The sequence below is a fragment of the Canis aureus genome, chromosome 6 (genome assembly GCF_053574225.1).
Source record: "Canis aureus isolate CA01 chromosome 6, VMU_Caureus_v.1.0, whole genome shotgun sequence".
Lineage (NCBI taxonomy): Eukaryota > Metazoa > Chordata > Mammalia > Carnivora > Canidae > Canis > Canis aureus.
This window is the reverse complement of record NC_135616.1, coordinates 725,926-749,745: the sequence shown is the minus strand read 5'-3', so window position 1 is coordinate 749,745 and position 23,820 is coordinate 725,926. Positions and strand designations below refer to the sequence as shown.

The following is a 23,820-nucleotide window of genomic DNA, read 5'->3' as shown; positions in this document are numbered from 1 at the left end:
CGGTGTGCAGAGGGGACAGTAAGATCTTGTTGAGGGTAGCTGGCTCCCACCTGTCATGGAGGACCCAAAGGCAGAGGGCATCGAGCTTGGCGATACCTTGCCTGGGAGAGGATGGGAGGGGGACGTGGATTGTTCCTCTAGATATTTCTGGTCTAGGGATGAGCTTTCATCTGGCTTAGTGCCTTCAGGTGGCTTCCTGGGGGAAGCAGGGAAAATGAAATACATTTTGTTGCCTAGAAAATCTTTGCATGTGAAATACCTCATCTGTGTTGCTAGATAAATGGTGATTTCTTTTGGCCTCCTGGAGCATTAGGACCAAAAAAAGACCACCAGATTCCATAAACCCGTGTAAAGATGTGTATAGCTGACATACTTGAAGCTCAGAGATGTGAAGTGACCTGCCCACATCTCCCCAGCCAGCTGCTGGTGGAACCGGGCCTTGATCTTGGATCACGAGAGAGCAGAGGGGATTTAGGAGCTGGGGAGTAGGCTTGGGTTCAGACACTGAACCTTGGGCAGGAGTGGCCAGACCAGGGCTGGGGCCTCCTCCCACCTCCCAGTGGCAAGAGCCAAGGCCCAGATAGGAGACTGGGGGGCCCTGAGACATCTACCCAAGAACAAGTCAAAGAGATGCTACACAGATTGGGGTGGAGGTCCGGGTGGACGGAGGGCTACTCTTGCCAGGAGTGCACAGGGCAGTCTGGGGGCAGGGAGCTGGGAGTGGCATGAGCATGCCCAGTACATAAGTGAGCCACAGGCATCCCCTGGCTGGAACGTTTGACTCCTACTCTAGAACAGCCCACCTCCGGGTGTGTTAGGAACTGGTTTGAAAGGCAGCTCATAGCCCTGACTTGGGAAACACAGAAGAAAATGCTAAGTGCACCTTGTAATCTTGCAGGAATCAGCTCCTAGCATCTGATTTTTGCTTTCTCTTCCCTGCAAGAGAGGCAGAGAGGGCTTCAAGCCTGGCCTGTCCAGCACAGCTTCTTACTGAGCATCTATCTACAGGCTTCCTATTTTTATTCTTAATAACCGTAAGCTCAGGGTCACCAGGGTCTCCTTGTTGCTATAGTGAGAGGTGATAGCGCCAGCCTTCCGAAGCACTGGACCCTTGGCTTAGAGGAAAAACAGAATCTGGGTTGCTTTATTTTTGGGTTTGATGGAGAAGATTTAATGCACTGTGCTCCAGCCCTTGCAGCAAATGGCAGTTTGTGCTCGAAATACATCAAACCTCCATAACACAGCATCACTGACGATTGGGGGAAGCGGGCAAATAAGAATACATAGAAGATTAGTTTTGATTTGCAAATGTGGTAAAACTTCATCTAGAAGACGACAAAGAAATAAACATGCACCTGATGGTGTGTCATCCTGCCCTGGTGGTCCTGCACTATAGCCTTCTAATCGTGTTTCTTAGATGTGCCTTTGGCAGACTTGAAGACACAGTGTGCATATAATTGGCAGCAGTCCGCTTTTCCAGTTAACATGTAGTAAGCATCGCTCTGTATTCCTACGCTCTGCCAATCAGTGTGATTTTCATTGTTTGGATCTGGTCACATAATTTCATCAAACATCCTCCTGCTTTTCCTCTTCAGCATCTCTTGAATCCACCTTTGGTTTCTCATGGTTGAGATGGTTCTTGTACCATCTCAGTCAACATTTTATACCTTTTTTTTTTTTTTATTTGAGTAATTGGTCTGCCTTGTCCATGTCCCCTACACACACACACACACATGGATTTCCTCCACTCTCCAGCCTTGCTAATCAAAGGGTGGTTCCAGACCTGTGGCATGGGTGTCCTGTGGGAGCTTGTTAGAAATGCAGAATCTTAGACCCCACCTGGGACCTCCTGAATCAGAGTCTGCATCTGTATTTCGACAAGATCCCCAGGTGATTCCTAAGCACATTAAAGCTTGGGAAGCACTGATCTGAAACACACATTCCCCTCGTGCCTCTGGGATAAAATCCACACTCCCTGCCAGGTGTGCAACTTGCTGAGCGGAGACCAAATGGAGAGAAGGTAGGCGTGAATGAGGAAGGACCAGATCGGCAGGATAATCCAGGTGGTGGGCTACAGTGGGCCAGGAACCCTGGAGAGGTTGGGGGGGGGGGGCGGTGCCTGGGAAGAAAGTCCTACATGGTGAACCCATGGAAGATGCAGGATGGAAAGCTGAGGGCCCGGTTGGCTAGCAGAGGTGAGAGTGTGGGCTGGGGCACTTGCGGCAACCAGCTGTAGCTACTCCCAGTTTATAGGGATGCAAGCTGAGGCACAGAGAAATTAGGGTGCCTGCCCAGGGTCATCAGTTAACAGGCGGTGGAGCTGGGACACAAGCCTGATCTGGGGCCCAACCCTTAAATTCCCCTGCAATGCTGGGTAGAGTGAACGACAGGAGAGAGAAAATAATAAAAGGATATTAAGCTCCTCCCATGAGCTGGCTACTATTGCATTTTATTGCATTTAATATTCACACCCACGTTGGATATGGGTATTCTTACCCATGTTACAGAGGAGGGAGTTGATTTGCACTAGTAATAAGCAGTTTCCTGAGTTCACGTAGTTATTGACAGTGGAATCAGGATTTGAACCCAGGACATGGTGGTCCTGAAGTGATGCTTTTTCTACCTTGCATTTCATCAGTGAAGGATGGAGTCGGTCTCTGCTCTCAGAACAGCTTCTCTCCTTCCTACCTGCTTCCTGGTTCCAAAACCCTACCTCTGGCCCAGGGACACAGGGGAGAAATACAGGGCAGGTCTTAGATGTTTTCCCCTCAATACCTAAAAATGGTGGACTGCCAGGACTAGAAGGTACCTGGTTTAGCATTTAATCCAACTCATCTTATAGGTAAGGGCACTCACGCCCCGAGAGCTCAATGACTTGTCTAAGGTCACACAGCCAGCTAGTTACAGACCCAAGGCCCTGATCCTGGATTCAGGGCTTTTTCCATGACTCTGGGCTGTCTTTGTACCTGTTGCCCCGGGTGCCGAGGGGTCAGGGCACTGCCAGGCAGTCAGCACCAGGCCAGGTCAGTGCAAGCTCAGCGTTAAGCTTTGACTAGAGGGTGCGATGGGTAAACTTTCATTAAAAAAACAAGAAAACAAAAAACCTAACCAATAAAACTAGTGTCTGCTTATTGTTAAAAACCCAAGCAGTGCCTCTAGAACCACCTAAAAGCACCCTCTCCGGGCCCTCCCCAGCCCTGCTCCCCAGGGGTAACCACTTAGCGCTGTCTCCAGTGGCTCCTTAATTTCCCTGCCAACCATTGGGTTTTGTAGGATCCACGCCACATCGAGGCTATTTTTAACGAGCATCCCAGGCTTCAGGGGGTTGAGGAGAGGGGAAGAAAAATATTCCATTTGTATATTTTTAATCCATGTGCACATTTGAGCAAGGCAGTGGCTTTCCTGTCTCCACTGCCAAGGGTTGCGGGCAATTGATTAGACTTTCTGGATGCAGGGCAATCCTTTCTCTTCCCTTAACGAGGCTGGAAGGCCAGGGAGGGGTGCAGGCGATATTTCCAGGGCTGATGGCTGTCTCAGCTGGCTGCCTCCTGATCCTGCCTGCCCCCAGCCTTCTCCCTCCCGGCTGCCTCAAAAATCCTGGCTGGGTCTCCCAGGGCAGAGGAGGCCTGGGAACCTGACTCTTTGTGCCAGGCTCATATTTAGAAACGTCTCCAGCCAGAGGTTGGCGTCTGTCCCGCTTGGACTCCAGGCAGGGGGTGCAGTCACATGCGCTGCCTTCGAGTGGGGAGATTCTTAGTGGGCAACAGCCCGCTTTGAATATAAACACACTCCTTTTATGCCGAGGAGCTGGCATCCGAGCCTGTGCTCCTGGGCCCTGGGTGAGGGCAAGCACCGGTAGCCGGGTGGGCAATGGAGAGGGAAGGAGGACAGCACAAGGCTTCAACTGGGCAAAATGGTGGTGGAGGAGGGGCCCCAGCTCCCCACCCCGCCCCCCCACCCTGTCTGTCCCTCTGTCTCCTGCACTTCTTTTGGGGGGTGGGGGGCAGAGTACTGCCCCTGTCGGAGTAGGGGGTCTGGCAGTGTCCTGACCTGGGCTTTCCTTTATCCCTGGGTGGTGAGGGGAGTGGGGGTCCCTGGTCTATTCAGGGCTGGTCTTGGGGGGCAGTTGGGTGGGACGAGAGTGCAGCTGGATATGGAGCCGCCATGGCAGGGCCTTGCTCCATCTCCCTGTCTGACAGCAGCCAGCCCATCAGCCTTTGCGGATGGCACCTGTAAAATGTGGCTCTCATGGCCTCAGCCCCGAAGGCTTGCTCAGCACTGACCACAAAGGTTCCACAAGTTCCTGCTCCCCGTTTCCTCTTCCGCAGCAGCATGTGAGGATGGATGAATGAGACTGAGTGATCCGGGCCTTAAATGGGAGCCTCCTGGAGAACAAGCCTCATGCCTCAGCCCTGTAAAAACTCCTTTTGCTTTTAAAACAGTTCGTCGGGAGAGGGGCTGTCGGGCTCGTTCAGCTCACCTGATACTTCTTGGGTGCCTGGAGGCGCAGACCCTGTGCTCTCCCAGCCCCGTGGGAGCAGCGCGGGTGGGGGCCCAGGGCTCTCCCTTCATCCCACCCCTCCGCCCTCTGCAGGCCTGCCACAGGCCTCCCAGGACCAAAGTGGCTTGCTCAAATCCACCTCTGCCTCGCTGCCAAGGGGCTGCAGCCGAATCTTCTGAGAGAATCCAAATGCAGCAGCAGGATTTCCCTCCATCAGCCTGAAACCAAGGCCCTGCCAAGTGCTAAGGCAATGGCTGGCGGCCCCCACCTCTCCCTGCCCTGTCCTCCCCTCCCCTCCGCACGTCTCAGGGAAGAAGGGCTCCAAGCAGTGGTCAAGAAGGCTGAATAGATATTTTCTTTGTATCTCCTGGGAGCAACATGGTAAATACGCAATAACTGGATGAATGAACAAACAGATGAATAAGCAAGCGGAGCAAATGAATGAACAAACGGAAAAGCGGTCTCAGCTCCAAAGGAACTTAGCATTTGGAGGAAAACACCAGGGCTTGTAGAACGGTAGCACTGTGGGGCTGGGGGGACACCTGGGCTGGGGCTCCCCACCTTCTTTGGGGAAAAGGAAGTGTGGGCTCTGAGCCTGGAGGGGCTGGTCTTCTCCCGGAGACCACGGAGGTCAGAGGATGGTGAAATTGCCCAGGGTGGGTGAGAGCCAGAGCCCCGTGCAAGGCTGCCCTACTTTCCATCCGCTGCTGCCCTAAGTGTCCCTCGTCCTTGGGAAAAATTGCCTTTTCATATGGTTGGGAGTGGACGGCGCAATTTTTCTTCGAGGGTTAATTGTTTTGCTGACAGCACAGATAATTAGGAATGAGAATCCCGGAGTGAGGGCGACAGCACCATCTGCTGTGAATGTGGTTCAGTCCCACCTTGCAGGAGGGCCCTCGAGCGTGCCTCTCCTCGTCCTCCCTACCCCCAGCAAGAATTTATGAGCTTTAGCTGCTTGCCTCTGGAGCTATAGCTGCCAGATGACTGTGCAGCCGGCGGCAGAAGCCAGTGACTGGTTTCTGACGGGTTCAGCTGGCTCTCCGTCCCCTGCACATAGTAGGACTCACTGAATTGCTCTAAGGGTGGCTGGAGACCCACTGGGCTGCCTGGGACTCAGGGAGCTAATGCCAAGGGAACAGTGTGCTGTTCTTCCCAAAGCCTGGTGTTCGGAGGTCTGGCCTGCTGTGGACTTGAGGTGGGTGTGTGGGTCTGCCCTGGGCTCTGTGGATGTCGTTGGTGTTTGGTCATTGTCCTGCCTAGTTCCACGGTTTGCCACCTGTCCAGGGTTTTCAGGCTTGTGGCCTGTATTGGTTGCTCTGGAAGGAGCTGGGTTGGCCCCACCTTCTATTTCTAGGTAGGAATTTCCAAATGGCAACTTCCTCACTGTCAATGGGAGCAGAGCAGCTTTGGTATCAAGCAAGGAATCCCATTGTCCAGGAGCAGATCTTTCTTTATATGGGTGGAAGAACATTGTGGGGTTTTTTTTTTTTTTTCATTTTTATTATTTAGGAATGTGTCCCCTGTAAAAAAAGAACATATAAATGTGTATTTGCTTTTTGTGAATGGTGATAGTAATTGCCTTGCTTGTTCCACGTGATGAACAAATAACACCCCCAGTGATGCCTTGCCCAGAAATGCCTTGGAGGTCAGAGCTGTAGAGGTGGGTTCCCCAGGAGGCTCAAGGTTGGCACAGCCTGCACACCCCAAAGCTGTGGCTCGTTATCACGGCTCGTTTCCTCTTTGCCTGAACTGTGCCTGTTAACTAGGAGCCTGTGCATTCCTGTCTTCCTATTTATCACTCTCTTCTCTGTGTGCTTCCTCCTCCCAGACTTTCCTCTCAGGGAAGAAACCAAAGGCATGACTGTCCTCATCTTGTCTCCGTCCTCCCACAGCAGGCCGAGTGTGTCTGTTCCTTCCCCTTCCCGTTCCTGTCGATCCACCACCCCTGAGGTGCTATGAAGTTAACCTAGGACCAGGGGAAGGATGACAACTGGGAATCAGGGGTTCCTGTCTTGGTTCTCTCACCCTCTTACAGTGTGCCCTTTAGCAAGGTTCTCAAAATCTCTGTGCTCTGTGTCCTCATCTTTAAGATACCCCTTTACATTGCTTTTCTGATACCAAAGAGGGCCAGTGGACGTAAGGGCAGCTTGAAGGGTATGAATCATTATGTGTGTTGTCAGACATTGTCTTCATCATGCTAAAGGATTCATGGGACCTGGAGGTGCCTGGGGGGCTTCTCCACCTGCCACAGCCCCTTCTTAGCTGTGGATTCACTGAGGCTCAGGGGAGCCCAGGGTTGGGGCGGAGCTCAGGATCACAGCCATCTGGAGAGCAGGAACCCTCCCTCTGCACCCTCGGAAGTGGAGGCCATGACTGGTCAGAGGTACAGGGCTGTGGCTCGTAGGGACCCAGTCTCCAGAGGTGAGCAGACCTCCTGCCCCTTAGAGTGCAGGCCATGGTCTTGGCTCAGAGATGTAGTCACTCTGCAAAAGCCAGTCTGTGTCCCTTACTCCAAGAGGCTTTCATCTCCACCCTTGTCTCTTGCTCTGAGCCCAAGGGGGTGAAAGGAGGTGCATAAGAAGCCATAGGTAGGCGGCCTGCCTGGAGCCCCCAAACCACAGCAGGCTGGAAGCCTCACCCTGGGGGCCTAGGCTGCAAGAGTTAAGGAATGTCCCCTTTAGATGTGGCTCTGCCTTTTGTGATCTCACCAGCAGCAGGAAAGCACCCAGTTCCTTCTTCTTTCCTGGGACGGTGAGGTTCTGTTGGTGTTACGAGCTGAATTCTGAATACTGTGTAGCATGAAGGGTGGGTCTTTCAGGCAGACACAAGGAAATAGAGGTAAGAAAACAGGAATGAAGGACATCCTGGGGGCAGGGCTGGTGGGTGGGACATTGGCCGTGAAGACCCCGGTGGAGATAAAATCCGTATGGTCACCAGGAATTGCAGGACCTAATAATAAAGAGCAGAAGAGGACGGCTGGAAAATTCTAGCACGGTTAAAACTTGGGCATGTGTTTCTGCTCATGGTAGGCAACAGAGGCCTCTGTTCTTATTGCAGACCCCTTCTGAAGCAGCTGGGAGCTCAGAATGTGTTGCCACCTCTGAGCAGCGGGCCAGCCAGGAAAGCAGGAAGGGATGGTTTGGAGCCCAGCCAGGGCCTGAGGAGTGAGCATAATCTGCAGACCGCTAGCCCTGGAGCCCCCGAGAAAGGCAAGCTCCACCACTGGGGAGACTTGAGAAGAATCGATGCTTTGGCCCCCAGCAACATGTACACGGTGTAATGACAGGTAATGAACCCGAGGCTCATCTATCCTCTCTGAGTGATATGGCAGGTAGGAGAATGCATCAGCCTGCCGTAGACATAAAATGTCAACCCTTAGAAAGATAACTATGCAAACAAAGTGCCGTGAGGCCTGATAAGATGATAGATGGGTGCTTTATAGTTATTAGTTTCTGCCCCATGCACTCGCTGGAGCCAGGCATCGGAAGATTTAGCATCAGGTGGGTTCACTTCCTATGCCTTATGGGAAGACATGATGCCTTTATAGATGTAGCTAGCACCTCCCATTTGAAGAACTCGAAGTAACACATCAAAAAGTCATTCCCCACAAGCTCCCCTGGGAAGCAAGGACTTGGTGCCAGTGGTGAAACTGAGGCAACGAGGGGTGCAGGAGTGCTTTCATATATCCATGAAGTGGGGACACATGAGGGATAGATCGGGAGACCTCACTGGCTGGGAAGCCTTCCTGATTGAGATTTCTCCAATGTCAGGGTGAGGCGATGGGTAGTATTCCTTGTAGAATATAGGGAAGGGGGACTTTATGGATCCCTCCATCCCTCCACAGGTGCTAGGTCAAGTAGCGGATGATAGAGGGTAGCTGGGGAAGTCATGAGTGCAGGTTTGGGAGCACAGGAAAGGGCTGGCAAATATCCTGGTTCTAAAAGTTGACCCTGGGAAGTCAGCCAAGCAGGAAGCATCAAGCAGGTCCCCAGAGCCCAGAAGGCGGAGGTTTGAGGCTAGAAGAACAGGGAGCCAGTAGGACTGGAGACCCCAAAGGTGAATTCTGATCTGATGGAGGGCCTGTTCCCATTGGTCATCTGGTCTTTACTCTGTGTGTCATATAGGGTACCACTCCGGCAACTTCTAGGGCAGCCTAGGGCAGAAGCAAAAATAGCTTAGGGCCTTGGGAAACTGACCAGGGCAGGGGAAGGACCAATGGCCTGGGGCAGGAGGCCCGAGGGTGTGTGGCAAATTCCATTCCAGTGCAGGCCAGTGTCAGGATCCATAGGGTCAAGCCAAGGGTGGGGAGGGGCAGAGTATTAGGACTTCTGGGTGGCCTTGTTCTAAATCAGGCAGAAAGAATAAGATGAAGAAGGAATTTAGAAAGCTGAGCCCAGCTCTAGGAAATGGGTCAGCCACAAGCACCAGGCAGGCCCAGGACTTAGCTCCTGTGTATAAGGAAGTAGAAGGGGGGCTGCGCTCTGGGGAGCCAGCAAGGACAGTCAGGGGACTGCTGTGCTTGGAGGGGCTCAGCCAGGGCGGCAGGCAGCTCCTCTGGGTTCCCCAGATGCCAGCACACTGGCCCTGGACTGTTCACAAACCCCCCTCTCAGTGGGGAAGGAGGTCTCTATGTCTCAGACTTGACTGGGGACCTAGGCAGGACTGACCCCAGAGGGCCCCATGGTGACAGGTGATAGGGGCAGAAAAGGTCCAGCCCCACAGGGTAGTGTGTGAGGATTTTCATCATGTGTGTGGTTTCAGGAAGGTAGGGGCAATATGCTTCCTGACCAAAGCAAGAGAGAGCAAAGGATCGGGTCTGTGAAGAGGTTCTTGGCCTAATTTATCAGTATTACCAAGTACCTGTTGTGTACTGGGCACTGTGCGAGGTGCCAGAAATGCAAAGAGGTGTGAGGCATCTTTGCTGCCAAGGGAAGAAATATGGGGCACAGGAAGAAACATGGCAGTGGGGACAGAACCAGGACTATGGGAGCCTTGGGCTCCCATCTCCAAGACAGGGACAATACTTTCTCACTCACAGCCTGGTTGGGAGAATTAAATAAAAGAAGATATGCAAAAACACTTAGCACAGCAGCTGGCACCGTAATAAGTGATCAATAACTTGAGTTTACTTGCATTTTGCTGCTCTTGGCAGGGGTGGGAGTAAAGGAGGCTGGGAGAAACGCATCCTAATTCCCAGCACTTCCAATTGCTAAAGAGGTCTGAGGTCTGAACTCTGAAAACCTGGTTTTCAGGATATGTCTGGCCATGGAAGATGTAGCTCAAGGTGGATTCAAACACTCAGAAGTGGTGACTGTGTTCATGTGCTTTGGCAGTTTGCTGGGCCTAGGGTTCCTTATGGGTGTCGAGTAGGATGGAGGGCGGGGTGGGTGGGTCCAGGAATTTCCAGAAGCGTTGAGAAGAGAGGACATTCTCGGAATGCTTGGAGAGTCTTGGCTCCTCGGCTCGCAGCGCTGTTCTTGGGAGCCGGGCAGGGTGAGCCGGGTGTAGAAGCCAAGGCAAGCCTTGGGTCCTGCAGCAGGGCTGCCCAGGGGAGTCTGGGCACCAGTCACAGATGTACACACATCTGTACACACCTGGGATTTTAAATTTTCTAGTAGCCACGTAAAAATGGTAAACAAACGTAAGAGAGTAAAATTAATTGTAATATTATGTGTTTCGTTTAACTCCAGGGGCCTAAGTATTATTATTTCAATCTATAACCAATATGCAAATTATTAATGAGATATTTTACATTCTTCTTTTCATACAAAGTCTTTCGAGTCCAGGGTGTATTTGAGATTGGCAGTGCCCCTCAGTTTGGACTAGCCACATTTCAGGTGCTCATGTCAGGTGGCTTGTGGCTACTGTACTGGACACCTCAGGTCTAGAATCTAGAATATCTTGCCATGGGGCACCTAGAGGCCAGGTGTATCCTGAGCTTAACAATAGGACCTACTATTATGTCCTCTTCTTACGACATGTCTGTAATGCATCCGAGTGGAAATTGGCTTCAATAATCCGAGATGTCTTGCATCACTTGTTCTAGATGGTGATTTATATTTTCTGGAACCAGCGCTGGCTGTGGGTCTCCCCAGCTGGCCCTTAGGACCCCAGCACCTGCCAGTTTGAGGCTGACCTCAGGCAGTTCCTAAAGCTTTCCGAGCTTCCAGAGGCTTTGTGGGATGCGGTACTAATCATTTGTATCGTGCTGGGTAACGATGAGGACTTAAATACAATCACCAGTGATTACTCTGTGACATTCGCTGTCAAGATAGAATCCTTGCTAATTTTCTAAATCAAATGAAAACCAGTTTGAGTTCCCCAAAGTTTGGCAGAAGTTTCCTAGCAGGCATTTCTGTAGTTCTGTCCATTGTATGGTAATGATAGGGCTTTGCAGGTCAGGAAAAATGGGGTTGGAGGGTGAGGCCTGGACCCCAACCCATGGCACCAGTCCTGCCTGGGGCCCCTCCTTCTCCAGATCCACATAGTCGCCTGCCATAGGGAATGTTGGAGCCCCTAGGCCTTCGTCTCTAGGGCTTGGACACCACCACTGGCTCTGTTCAGCAGTGAGGGTTGCCGGCCACTCTAGGACCTCTTATGTAAGCTGTCGTCCTAAGTGTCTTGGGACCCATCTCAGGGATCCTGCTCCAAAAGCTGCATGTCCTTCAACTTCTCTGTTTCCATTCTCCTTTGAGACAAAAGCCCACGTCTGCCTTTCCCCAGTCCTCGGCATGCAGGCAACTGCCTCTGAGGCAAGGGAACCCACGGCCGCAGAGTGTGCTGCTCTTTCTGGTGAAAGGGAGTCTGCATTTTATTATTTTGTGAATGACATCTGCTTCAGCCACCGGCCCCCAACCACAGCAAGAAAATGGAGGTTTGGGGCAAATTCTGCCGGAGAGATGGAGGTTTAAAGAGAGCGTGTGAGGCAGATCCCATGTCCTCCTGGGCTGGTGTGGAAGGTCAGGGGTGTCTGCTGCGCTGGAATCAGTGCAAAGTCGACAGGACAGATGGAGACTCCAGGCCTGGGGGCTGAAGCACTGTTTTCAAGGTTGGATCAACACTTGGTGGCGTCTGATGGGGTCAGCAGTCCTCTGATGCTCACTGCAGTGGCCCATGGGTCCCTGTGCTGCTGCCTCTCTAGACAGGAGGTCCTGTCCCTCCCTGGGAGCAGCTGGCTCCTGCCTCCTGCTGCTTCTCCCTGGGGCCTGAGTTCTCAAAGCTGTCACGAATCTAAAAGGATCCTCCAAACCGGTGTCACTGTGACTTAACATCTATTTTAAGAGGTAATCTGTGGCGCATCTGGAGGACAGTGAAGAGGATGTTTCACAGAATCAAGCACATTTAGATAGAGACAGAACCATGGCTCTTTCGAAGTTTGCTGTGTGATCCTGTGCAGATCGCTCACCTTCCCCGGGCCTCAGTGTCCTCATCTATTCAGTGGGCATGAGAGAGCCTACTGCAACAACGCCAACTCCACATGCATTTGAAAAGTAAGAAGTGCTTAGGAATCTTGGTCACCAAAGATCGAAAGTCTTACAGCGGCACCCTTTCTTTCCCTCGCCAGGCCAAACAGTGTGCAATTCTATTCTTTTAAGATTGGGGTCTCTGTTGCTTCCTGGGGGCCCATAAGGAATAGTTTCTGATATATCCCTTTACGGTTTTGCAGCAGGCAGAGGCAGAAAGCCACATTGCCCTTGCCTGACAACCTTCATATGGGTATTTAACAATTTTAATTTTTCATGATTCCTCTGATAAAAATAGTGCCTGACTAAAAACAAATACGTTTGTATTTTCCATCTCCTTAATTAGTTTCTAATTTGGGGGTTCTTATTAGCTTAAAATCATCCTGCCGAAATGGTCCTTGGATGATAAAAAATGTGAAAACCACAATCAATTCTAGAGAGATCTTGGTATTTAATTATGCTGATTGGAGCACTAGAGACCCCTGGCAAAACGAACCTCTCAGAATAAGCTTGATTTGTGTAATTTGGTTTTTAAAAATTTTGGATGCATATTTATCATCTTCAGCTATGTGTTCTTGTTCTCCTTGAGATTCTGACTCCTCTTCTAGGAGATGGGTGGAGCAATCTACATTGCTGGAGCAATCTCCCAGGTTTGAGACCTGGGATTCCAGCTGAGTGCACAGAGTTGCTGGTAGGGCCTGGCCTGAAGGGAGCACAGTGTCCCCAGCTTGACTGGTCATTTAAAAATGCATTTTCTTAAAAAAAAAAAAAAAAAAAAAAAAAAAAAGGAAAGGTTAAACGTCACAGACAGCCTAAAAAAGGATATACTGATAGAGTACTGGACCTTGATAGGGAGAGTCTCCATGAATTCTTAGAAAATGGGCAAATCACAATGGGTTAGAACCAAATTTTAGGGTGTGATATAATTTTGGAGGCACTGGAAAAATCCAGTTGCTCAAAAAGTTACCCACACCCATGGATCAATATTAGCTTTGCTAAAAGTTGGACAACCAGGTACAATAGGAAGGACACAGCATCACCTATGATATTTACTTGCCGTAAACCTGAACCTAAATCTGCTCAAGCCTGTAAATCTAACTATTTTATGCAAGAACTAGAGGAACATGCAAAACACCACAGCAGGGAAGCCCTCACCAAGCCACGCCAAGACCTCAGGACAAATGCCCTCATTTTGCTAATAGTAGAGTCTTCTTCTTCTTTTTAAGGATTTATTTATTTGAGACAGAGAGAAAGAGAGAGAGAGAGAGAGAGCATGCATAAGCAGGGCAGAAGGAGAGGGAGAGAGAGAGAAAAAAGCAGATTCTCTGCTGAATGCAGAGCCCACCATGGGGCTCAATCCCATGACCCTGAGATCATAACCTGAGCTGAAATCAAGAGTCAGATGCTCAACTGACTGAGTCACCCAGGTGCCCCGATTAATAGGGTCTTAAGGAACACACCAAGCAAACGCACTCCGTGGATCTGATTTGAGTCCTGATTTGGGGCCTTCCTGCTGTAGACAGACCAATCTGAGTGCATCAGGGATGTTAGGTCCAGGATGGGCATTGGATATCCAGGAATTATTATGGACTTTTTAAGGCATGTACTACTGTGGCAGTGTTAGACACTGACATGATATCTGGAATTTTCTCTAACATATTCCAGAGAAAAGAGATGAAGCAAAAATGGCAGATTGTCGCATATTGTTGAAGCTGGTTTTGTGATTGGTGACGGACACCTAGGGATTTATTATGTTCTTCTATTTGTGCATATCTGAGAAGTTTAATAATGAAAAGTAGAATAATAATTGAGTAATAATAGAATAATAGGAGGAGGAAGAGAAAGAGAAGGAAAAGAAGGAGGAGGAAAGGAAGAAGTAGAAGAGGCAACATTCCTCCTAGCTGGCTGAGCCCTCAACTTTCACCATTAGAGGTTTATTCATCCAGCTAAAGCCTCCTTCTCCATATATCCTGCTTCTCCTGGGAGTGTGAGTTCCACTTTAGGAGAGTCACAGCAGGTCAGTGGAACGTTTCCCTAGTGCAGGTTACGTTGGTGTCTCATGCAAAAGAGTTCCAGGTACGGTCGCATTTGGAAAAGGCTGTATTGAGCTAAGCCAAACAGATTTCTTTGGAGCCTTGGCTCTACGGATACATGCTGTGCATCCTGGGTGAGAGTGGGCTATAGCAATGTGGTGTTTTCCAGAATTATTTTGTCATGTGCTTCAGAGATGATAGAAACCTCCAGCCCCTTCAGAGAATATCAGACTAAGGTCAGAACCCTGGCTGCAGAGCTATTTTTATTTACTCTAACTAGTCATCAGTTAATCACTCACACTGTGCCCCAGTTTTCTCATCTGTAGAGTGAGCTTAATATCACCTGACACGTGCTTTACAAGAATATGAAAGGACTTTGCACACAGTATAGAGCCCAAGACCCAACGTCAAATTGTGTGATTTTTATCTGATGCTGCTTTCTGAAACTCCGTCCACGAGTGTTTGCTTGGAAGTTCATGGCTCTGGATATGGGGTGTGGCATGCATCACCTCAACAGTGGACTATTGGGGTGTCCCATGCTCAAAAGATACAAACGTGGTGAAAACAAGCTCCCTGCCCTCCAAGAGCTCACACCGGAATGGGGGAGGCAGTGAGAATATAAAGGGCGATGGGGACCAGCAAAGCCACCTACCCCTCAGCACAAATGAAAGTTTCCAACTCAGAAGGAGAGGGAAGCACTCTTGATTGGGGTGGTCTGCCAAAGGCCACCTGAAGGTGGCTGTTGATTGGGCCTTGAAGCTGTGGGAGATTTGCATGGGCCATCCCTCTGTGGGTTATGGATCACTTGGTTGGAATGCTTCCCTGTCTCCTGCCTCCACACGCCCACATTCTGCAGCTGAGCACATAAACCTTGTTTGGATTGCAGTACTTTCTGACTTGGGGCCCAAGTCCTCCCCATCCGGAACAGGGGTCAGTGCTCCCCCAGCCCAGCCCTCCCAGCCACTCCCATCCTCTCCCCTACTCTTGTCTCCATTTCTTATTTCCATCTTCCCACCGGAGCCCAGAGGAGCTGGGATTACTCATCCCATCCACACTCATCACTCCTGCCCTCTCTTTTAAGTTAAAAAAAAAAAAAAAAAAGTATAAACCACGGAAACAAAGCAATAAATGATGACTCAGAGACACCCAAGCTTTCATGTGGAAATGTTTCTCACCATCAAACCATTCCTTTCGGGCAGTGAGAGAAGACAACCTGAGTGAGAATTGTGGGAATGGTGGACAGCAGTGGTGTAGGTAGACGTGGAGGGGTTCGAGGCACCCTTGGGAGCTGGCCTGGTTCCCTGAGTGCAGAGAGCTGGCTGGGGGACTTCGGCTCCCTTGGCAGAGTGTGCATGCAGTGATTTGGGATGTGAGTAGCAGTCAGAGAGCCCACCCTGTCCTTTGGTCTGCACAGTAGAAATGAAAAAAAAAAAAAGACCCAGGAGCTGGGGTGGGTGCTTTGAGCCAAGGGGGCCAGCTCTGTGCCACGTGAGGATTCAGAGACACGGAAGTGTGCCTTGTCCTCCAGAGTCTGCGTGGGCAGAGCTCAGCCCACTCCTGGCACATCTTAAAGCTCAGGAAGCTATTGTCAGTCCTGATAGTTGGGGGAGGGACTTGCCTGGTGCCTGACACTGCACCCCCCGCACCCCCTTAGTACCCCCGTACCCCCCTGCCCTCCTACCCCCCACGCCCACACCCCCCAGCGTGGCTTTCACAGCAACTGCACACATCGGCTTTGGGGTCTGAGAGCCTGGCTGTTGAGTCCTGGCTCCGTCGTCCGTCGCTTGGGCGGGTGGTTTGGCCTTCCTGAGTCTCCGCGTCCCGGGTGTAAGATGGGGCAGCGATGCCTCCCTTTCCCAGCGGCTCGGGGGAGGAAATGAACCGGTCCAGAGAGAGCCCGCTGCCCCGTGGACCCTCACCAACTTTCGGTATTCATCCCTACCCCTCTGCCACTGTGAAGCAACAGGACATCTGACACGCTTCCCCAGCCTCCGTTTCCTTATCTGTGAAATGGAAAGAATTCGATCACCTGCCCCCGACGTCCTTAACAGGGCAGAGTGAGTGGAACCGGCAGTGTACGGACCAGCATTTCAAGGGGGAGAAAGAGGTAATGAAACATTTACAAAACGCTTCCATGTGCCTCTTCCTGTCAGGTATTCACATGGATAAGCGCCAGACCCGGGGGATCCCGAGTGGCCAAATGTCCACAGGCCTGTGCGGGTGGCCCGGGAGGGGCCGGGGAAGCACCTGACTGAGCTGCTGTACGTACCGGGCCTGCGGGCTGTTTCACTTGCCCAGGGGCTGTGCAGCTGCTTTTCGCCTTTCAGGCCCGCGCCCCGCTCTCCCTGGGGTGCGGGAGGAGCACGTGGGGCCAGGCCCAGCCGCTCGGCCTCCCGCTGGCCTCCGGAACGGCCAGTGTGACCCTGAGCAAGTCCTATAGCTGCTTCCTCTGACACAAAAATGAAGGCTAAAGAGTGCAGGCTCCAGGACCGCAGAGCATCCAGTAGGACGATGAGTTAAAGCCTTCCTCCGTTGTAAAGTGGTGACCAAACGGAATTTGCCACCATCCTTGTCACCGTCAGCCAGGCCTTCAGAGCCCAGTGGAACAAAACATTGAATAGCGCTTTTAATTGAATAACATGCCGCCTGCTATTTCGCCTGCTTCTGGGGGAGACGCCTAGGACTATTTTTCTATTAGACACCCCTTCTAGAAGCCTCCCTAACTCCGATCCTCGCTGTTGGGGCTGAGATCAGCCATCCATTTACCCACTTATTCTAATTCGCTTTATGACTCAGCGCTCACTCTAGGTTTTGATTTACAGTTAATGGTTCATCTTTGAATGAACGTTTGTCTGGAATCTTCCATCAGTCAATGGTGGTGGTGTTGACTTGGCAGCCAGGTAACGAGTCCTGGAGCGCTAAGTCTATTATTTTTTTATTATTATTATTATTATTATTATTATTATTATTATTATTATTTTAGCCAGTATTTCCCCTGTTTATCCCCCCATCAGCCACATCAAGAACCCTCCCCAAATATATACTCATTTCATGTTAAGGCCACACAGTGTGGTGTAAAGAACACAAGGATTAGTCAGGAGATGAGGGCTCTGAGCCCAGCTTTGCTGCTAACTCACTCCTGTATAATGCTAAGTAAGAAAGTATTGACTTCTCTGGGCCTCAGTTTCTCATCTACCAGAAAGTGCAGAGTTGGGAGGGGAGTTCTTGCCCTGAGCCTCTGACTTAGCAAACCAGCCCCACGAAGTGTATAATGAATGAGAGAGATCTATGTCCAGATTACAAAAATAATAACTGCTTCGTATAAGAAAAAAAAAATAGAAGTGTTTTGCTGAGAAAGTGAAGGGAATTTTAATATGCCCTCCCCACTCAGAGACTAGCACGGCAGCATTACACCTATATTGTCACCGCGGGTCTGCAGAACAGATCCAGCTGGCCCCAACGTGGGATCAAGCTATATATCATGGTTTGTAGCTTGTGTGTTTTTATTTAATATATCTTAAAGAAAGACCTACTTGTACGAATCACTCTTGTTTTTTTTTTTTTAAATATGGTTTTCTATAGAATGGATATAATTTATTCATGGGCTAGAATTAATTTCACTAATGGACATCTGGGTGGTGGCAGTGAGTTGTAATGGATCTGATGGTTGGCCGCCCCTCCTATTCCGGGAGCGGGTCAGAGAGGAGCCAGCAAGCGGAGAGCACGCTTCCAGGGCCAAGGCTGCCATCCTTGGGGAGGGTGCTGCTCCCCAGGCCTGGAGGCACAAGGGTCAAGCTGGGAACCCAGGGAGGACAACCTGGGGTGGGGTGGGCCAGAGCTGGGGGCGGGCAGGAGCCTGACTGTGTGAGCAGGGTTCTTAGTGCGGCTTGGTTGCTCTGGAACCACGAACTGTCAGCAGCTGAGACAGCCGGGAGTCAGGGCTGGCTCAGGGGGCGGACGTGGGCACAGCCCCACAAGGGGTGGGCAGCCCTGGATGGTGCTGGCCTGCTGTGGGCCCCAGGCTTCACCTGCTCCCTCCGGTGCTGGGGCAGGGAGGCTGGGCCACTGGCCGGCCCCAGCAGGCTGCCCCTCTGTCCTCTGTTCCCAGCCTCTGTGAGGCTGGAGGCTGCTGACACGCCCTCAGCTTCTGAGTACACTGGGCTGTGGGACCCCAGGTGAGGTGGTATTAGGGTCCATTTTTTGGAGAAGGGAGACATTGGTGGCTCTTGTACCTGGAATGATTTCCCTTTTCTTCTCTCCTCTTATGTTTGACGGAGTTAGAATTTTTTTTTTAAAGATCTATTTATTTATTCCTGAGAGACACAGAGAGAGACAGAGACACAGGCAGAGGGAAAGGCAGGCTCCATGCAGGGAGCCAGATGTGAGACTTGATCCCGGGATCACACCCTGGACCGAAGGCCGATCGATACTTAACTGACTGAGCCACCCAGGTGCCCCAGCTTTCTGGTTTCTACTTCCAGGGTTACTTTATGCTAAAATGGAGAGACTTCATATATGTATGCCCATATATGAAATATGGCCCACCGTATATTCTGTACCCCACTTTTTCTTCCCTTACCCATATTAGTACACAGGGTGCTTCCTCAGTTATTAATTTATTTGCTTATTTATTTTTTAATAGCTGTATCATAGTCACCAAATGCATGGATAGATTTTTTTTTTTTAAAACAAGCCCCCTAGAGAGGGACACTTGGCTCCCTTCCAGGTTTCTGCTGGTAAAAACAGGAGTGATCTCAGTATGAACTGTTGTGTTGCACGTGCATATATTCTAAATAGCAAACCACCCCAAATCTTCTTGTAGACGTAGGCAGAGTATGCATTATGCATGAGCCAAAAGGTGAACAAGACTTTGCTCCCAGGTTCCTGTGCCTTGTCCAAGTGACTCAGTCCCCCCAACCCCCACCCTGCTCCCTAGCATCCCATAGTCACCAACATGTTTGCCAAGATGCCATGTCCTTTACCTGCCAACCTGTAACTTCAGAAACAGTCTGTACTTTCAGTTCCTCTGGTGGTTTTCAGAGACTCCATCTTGGGTCCTAGATGTTTGAAATCTCTGGAAAGGTGAGTCTCCGGGAGTCCTGAACCCAGTGGTAGAAGCATCATGGCCTGGACCAGTGGGAAGGTGTGGGCTCCAGTCCCAGATGCTGGGTGTCTTCCCTCCTCTGTTACACAGGCGAGCTGGGGGGCCTGACGTCCTGTCCCATCCTGCCGTTCTATGATCAGAAGAGCAACTGTGATGAGAGCATCTTAAAGTCCTCAGGCCCTGGCTAGCAATGAAGTGTCACTTGCTCAACATGGGGCTGCCTGCGTGCTGGTGTTTCTTCACCTCCCTAGGTGGCTGGAGTGCTTCCTTTAACGTGAAATCAAAGCATCGATGAAGCTGGCTTGTACATGGTAATAAAATGATGCCCATGTGCAGACTCCCATTACTCATAAGCACGTTCATTTGGCTACAGATTTGTGGAGCCCTTTCATTGCCAGTGCATGAAAAAGGGATATTTCACACATGTTTCACATTAGCACTGTGATTTAGCTTCCGAGTGAATAAGAATCAATGCCACAGCCAACTGCCACCCGAGAGCCCATTTATATTGTATTACAGGCTGCAGCGGCCCCACCTTTGACTATGATCTTGTCAGATCTGATAAGGTAATAGTGATAATAACTTCCATTTTCATACCGGGGCCCTTTCCCCCGGGCTTTGCTGCCTGCCCGTGTGCCTTCTCCGAGGCCTATGTGTTCCCATCCTGAGTGTGCCCTAGGTCAGCGGGGCCCTCACTGCAGAAGAGGGGTCTCAGTGCCACTTGTCAGCCAGCCAGTTGGTAGGTCAGTCATTCAGTCCAGTGTTGTCATGCATAGGACCCCCAAATGCAACAGGTCCACATCCTGTGCACCCTTGTCCTGCACTCAGCACCACCCTCAGCTGTCCACCCAGCGTCCCCACTGCAGCCCCACCTGTTCCCCTAGACTCTGCATGTTAACTCTCCCTGGAACCTGGCACTTCTCTCTGTCCCCTGCTGCCGCCCCCCCCACCCCGCCCCAGGACCAGCTCCATGCCCCAACCGACCCCCTCTCTGAATTTTCTCTTGCTGCCCTGAGCCCTGATCTTTCCAGAGCCTACCATAGTTGCTCCGGGAAATATTCTCATCTGGTTATGTCACCCCCTTATTTAAACCCTCTGCTGGCCTCTTGGTGCTTCTAGGACAAAGGTAGAAATTCTTGCCAGGATCCAGACGGCCTGCCCACTTCCTCAGCCTTCTCCTGCACCCTCTTCCCTTTGGCTTCTAGTCCAAGCAGCGTTCCATGTTCTGTTCCTCCTGGGGTAGATGCACAGAGCTCTCTCTCTGGGAGCTGGCTTCCCTCGACCTCATGGGTTTAACCCCTGCACACCCATTATCGAGCAGCTAGGTCGTCCCTCCCCTGACCCTTTGGGCTGGGTGAGTCCCCTCTTAGTCCTGATCACAGTCATAAATACAAAGTCTAATGAGCTATTTGATATCTACTTCCTCACCAGAGGGTAAATTCCATATCTTACTGACAGCAGGGATCCTAGCACAGCACACAGAGTATAGGCGGAGCATATAGAATGAGGGGAAGCATGAGCAGGCTGCGTCCTGGGGGGTAGGGCCAGGGGACACAAAGGATACAGGACACCCAGCGAACATTCTTTCCATAGCAAGAGCGTCAGAAGAATGGCACAGTTGTGGAATGACAAAGGACTCCAAAGGTTGTGTCAGGCCCAAGCCCCTCTTTGAGGGAGAGAGAACAGAACTGTGGCTCAGACTGGGGTCCCTGGGGTCAAACTGCCTGCCTTCTGGCTGTGTGTCCTTGAGCAAGTTGCCCAACCTCTCTGGGTCTCAATTTCCTCATCTGTAAGATAGGGACGATACTTTTTTCGATACGGGGTGATCGATACGTTTTTCTAGAAAAACGTTGTGACAATTAAATGGGAAAAACATTGTGTTCAATGAGAAAGCTGGTGCAAGGTGCTTGGCACGGGGCCCACCGTGAGCATGTATTGGCCGTTATTATTGTATTTTGGAGCATGACACTGAAGCCCGGGGAGGTTAGGCTTCCTAAGCAAGATCACACAGTTCCGAAGGTGCAGCCTGGTTTCCCGGACGGGTCACTGGACTGAACTGCCTGTCAGAGGTCACTTGCCCAGTCCTTGCCCTTGAGAGGCTCTGGCCTTATTGCTATAACATAGTGGTTCTCAACCGGGGCAATTTTGCCTATCCTCCCCTCTCCAGGGGACATTTAGTGATGTCTGTGGACATTTTTTATCACCATAGAAGTGGGCAGGGGAGGGGGGGCTCCTGGCATTTAGTGGGGAGAGGCCAGGGATGGTGCTCCACATCCTACAATGAACAGGAGCCCCATCCCCAGCAAAGAAGCCCAAGATGTCACCAGTGCCAATGTTGAGGAGTCCTGCCAGGGTGTTCACAGGAGGGTCCTGGACAAACTAAGCCCATCAGAAGCTGACCCAATGAAGGGTACCCTCTCTAGAAAGACCAGGAGGTGCATAGTCAGTCCGTTCGTGCCCAGGGGAAGTGACCTCTCTTGGAGGCTGAGCAAGAATCGAAGCCTAAGACAGAACTTAGAAGCGAGTAAGAGTCAAATAGCTGTTTGGAGCCGAGAGAGAGAATGTACGAGCAGCAGCCTCATCAGATGTGTGTGCGGCTTGGGGAGTATGAGCCGTTTTTCTGAGTGGCATCTTTGCCAGAACCTCATGCACAGCAGCACCCACCTTCCCCTGTTTGTTTGCCAAAGGGCCTTTGGCTCATTGGAGATTTCGGGGCATTTTTGCAGAGATGTGGCTCCTGGCTAGGGCGGATCAGAGAGCAGCCCATCAGTGCTACCCATCTGCCAGGGGCTCTGTGAGCAGCTGCCCTTGGGAGGTGTGAGGACTCAGGGTAAGTGTAAATCACACTCTCTCCGGCTTCCCCACCCCCAGGCTGGCACCATTTTCACCTAGGAAAAGTCTAATAAAAATGCATTCCAAGTTCTAGTCCTAAAGGAGGAAGGACAGGGAGGAGCTGGGGAGGGGAGCCAGCCTGGCACAGCCTTGATTAAGTGTATCTGAGCCGAGGGCTTCTCTGGCCTTAGATGCAGCCCCAGGGACCCTGGAAGCAGGTGGTCCTGGGCGTCCGCTCCACTCTCCACGTCTGCAGGGCAGCCCTGGGTCCTCCTCACCCACCGGGTGAGTTAGATAAGCACCCTCTGCTCATCCCGGGGTTGATCAGGCCTTCAGAGGGTGCCTCACTTCAGGCGACGATGCACCAGCCAGGGCAGGTGGGAGCTGGCAGGCATGAAGCACCTGTAGGAAAGGGGGTGGGAAAGCTACAGCAGGCCCCTGGAGCAGAGGCTCTCGGCCCTGACTGCACAGCAGTGGCATCACCTAGAAGCTTCGAGAAAAATCCCAATGTCCAACCCCCGACCTATTACAGTAGCCTTGGGGGTGGAGGGTGGGGGGACTCAGGCACCAGCAAGTTTTCTAGGTGATTTCAGTGAGCAGCTGAGGCAGAGAACCACTGGTTTAGAGTGGCCCTGGGCTCTGTGAGTCTAGCCCCTTTAGGGCCTATAATGAGGGCACAGGGGAAGCCCTGGGTGGGGTACAGGGGAGGCCCTGATGGTGAGGAGGAAGTCTGGGAGCTGGCAGGGACCCCAGCTGGGGAAGGAACATCACCTGTGTGGCCACACGGATGCCTGGGGTTTGAGCCAGGTTGGCTGCGGGAGGGTTTGGGAACAAGCATGAGGACCTCCTTCCCAGAGGTGGAGGCTGCCCCACCACCTGCCCCACCATTCCGAGCCAGGGTGGGAGGAGCAGGGCCCAGGCTGCCAGCGCACCCCTGCACCTGGCCAGGCAAGGGAGTTGGGGCTCTAGACCAACTGCTGTAGGGCTCACGGTAGATTATGTTTTGTGATTCTTTGGACGTGTGGACATGTGTCTGGTTGTTGCTGCAAACCTGGGGACCTGAGGACCTGGGGACCTGGGAGCCTGGGGGTCTGGGGGCCTGGGCGGAGAGCTGTAGCCCCGTCATCATTCCATCCCGGGTTTGAGCCCTTCCCACCTCTGCTGCTGTCCTCAGCCCCGACCTGGGCTTCTACAATAGCTCCCCAGTCAGCACTCCAGCCTCCCGCACTCCGTAGACCACCCTCCAGGCAGCAGCCAGAGAGGTCCTTTTAAAATGTATGGGATGGGGGTCCCCAGGTGGCTCAGTCTGCTGAGCACCTGCCATGCCTGCCTTTGTTCAGCTCAGGTCGTGATCTCGGGGTCCTGGGATTGAGCCCTGTGTCTCCTTCTCCCTCTTCCTGCTCATGCTCTTTTTCTCTCTCATTCTCTCTCTGAGATAAATAAATTAAAAAAAATTAAAATGTATCAAATTGTTCCTCCTTTGCTCAGAGTGAAAGCCAAGGTCCTCAGCATGGCCTGCCAGGCCCCCACGTCCTCTCCCTCTTCCCTGGGCTCACTCCTCTCTGGCCTCACCAGCCTCGCCAGCCAGTTCCCAGGTCCTCTTGCCTCAGAGCCTCTGCTAGATTGTTCCCTTAGCCTCGGAGCTCCATCATCCTCTAGAAGCTCAGAATGCACAAGCCTCCTCCTTCCCCTTCCTCAGGGCTTGGCTTGGATGTCACTTTCCCAGACCACCTGCTTCCCATCTCCCGCATCTCCATTTCTGGCCATGACACTCATAAACGACTCCATGTATCGTGTGTGGTGTCTCCCTACACTCAATTGTGAGCTCTGAGTAGGTGGGGATTTTTTTTTTTTTTTTTCTATTTCATGCGCTGGTGTAAACCCAGA

General features: G+C 51.5%; 1 protein-coding gene across 6 annotated transcripts in view; it reads left to right on the top strand.

The window, feature by feature from the left end:
- The window catches only part of LOC144315368 (zinc finger and BTB domain-containing protein 7C), a 337,017-nt gene that overhangs the window by 60,361 nt on the left and 252,836 nt on the right, over nt 1-23,820 (top strand). For 3 of the 6 annotated variants that reach the window (XM_077899761.1, XM_077899766.1, XM_077899762.1), the window contains exon 2: nt 7,559-7,787. The exons of 2 other annotated variants lie outside the window; for them this stretch is intronic. The gene's annotated coding sequence lies outside the window, so the exon portion shown is untranslated. Of the gene's footprint in view, nt 1-7,558; nt 7,833-23,820 lie in introns of all 6 variants that reach the window. One more of the 6 variants, XM_077899763.1, reaches the window with a different exon arrangement.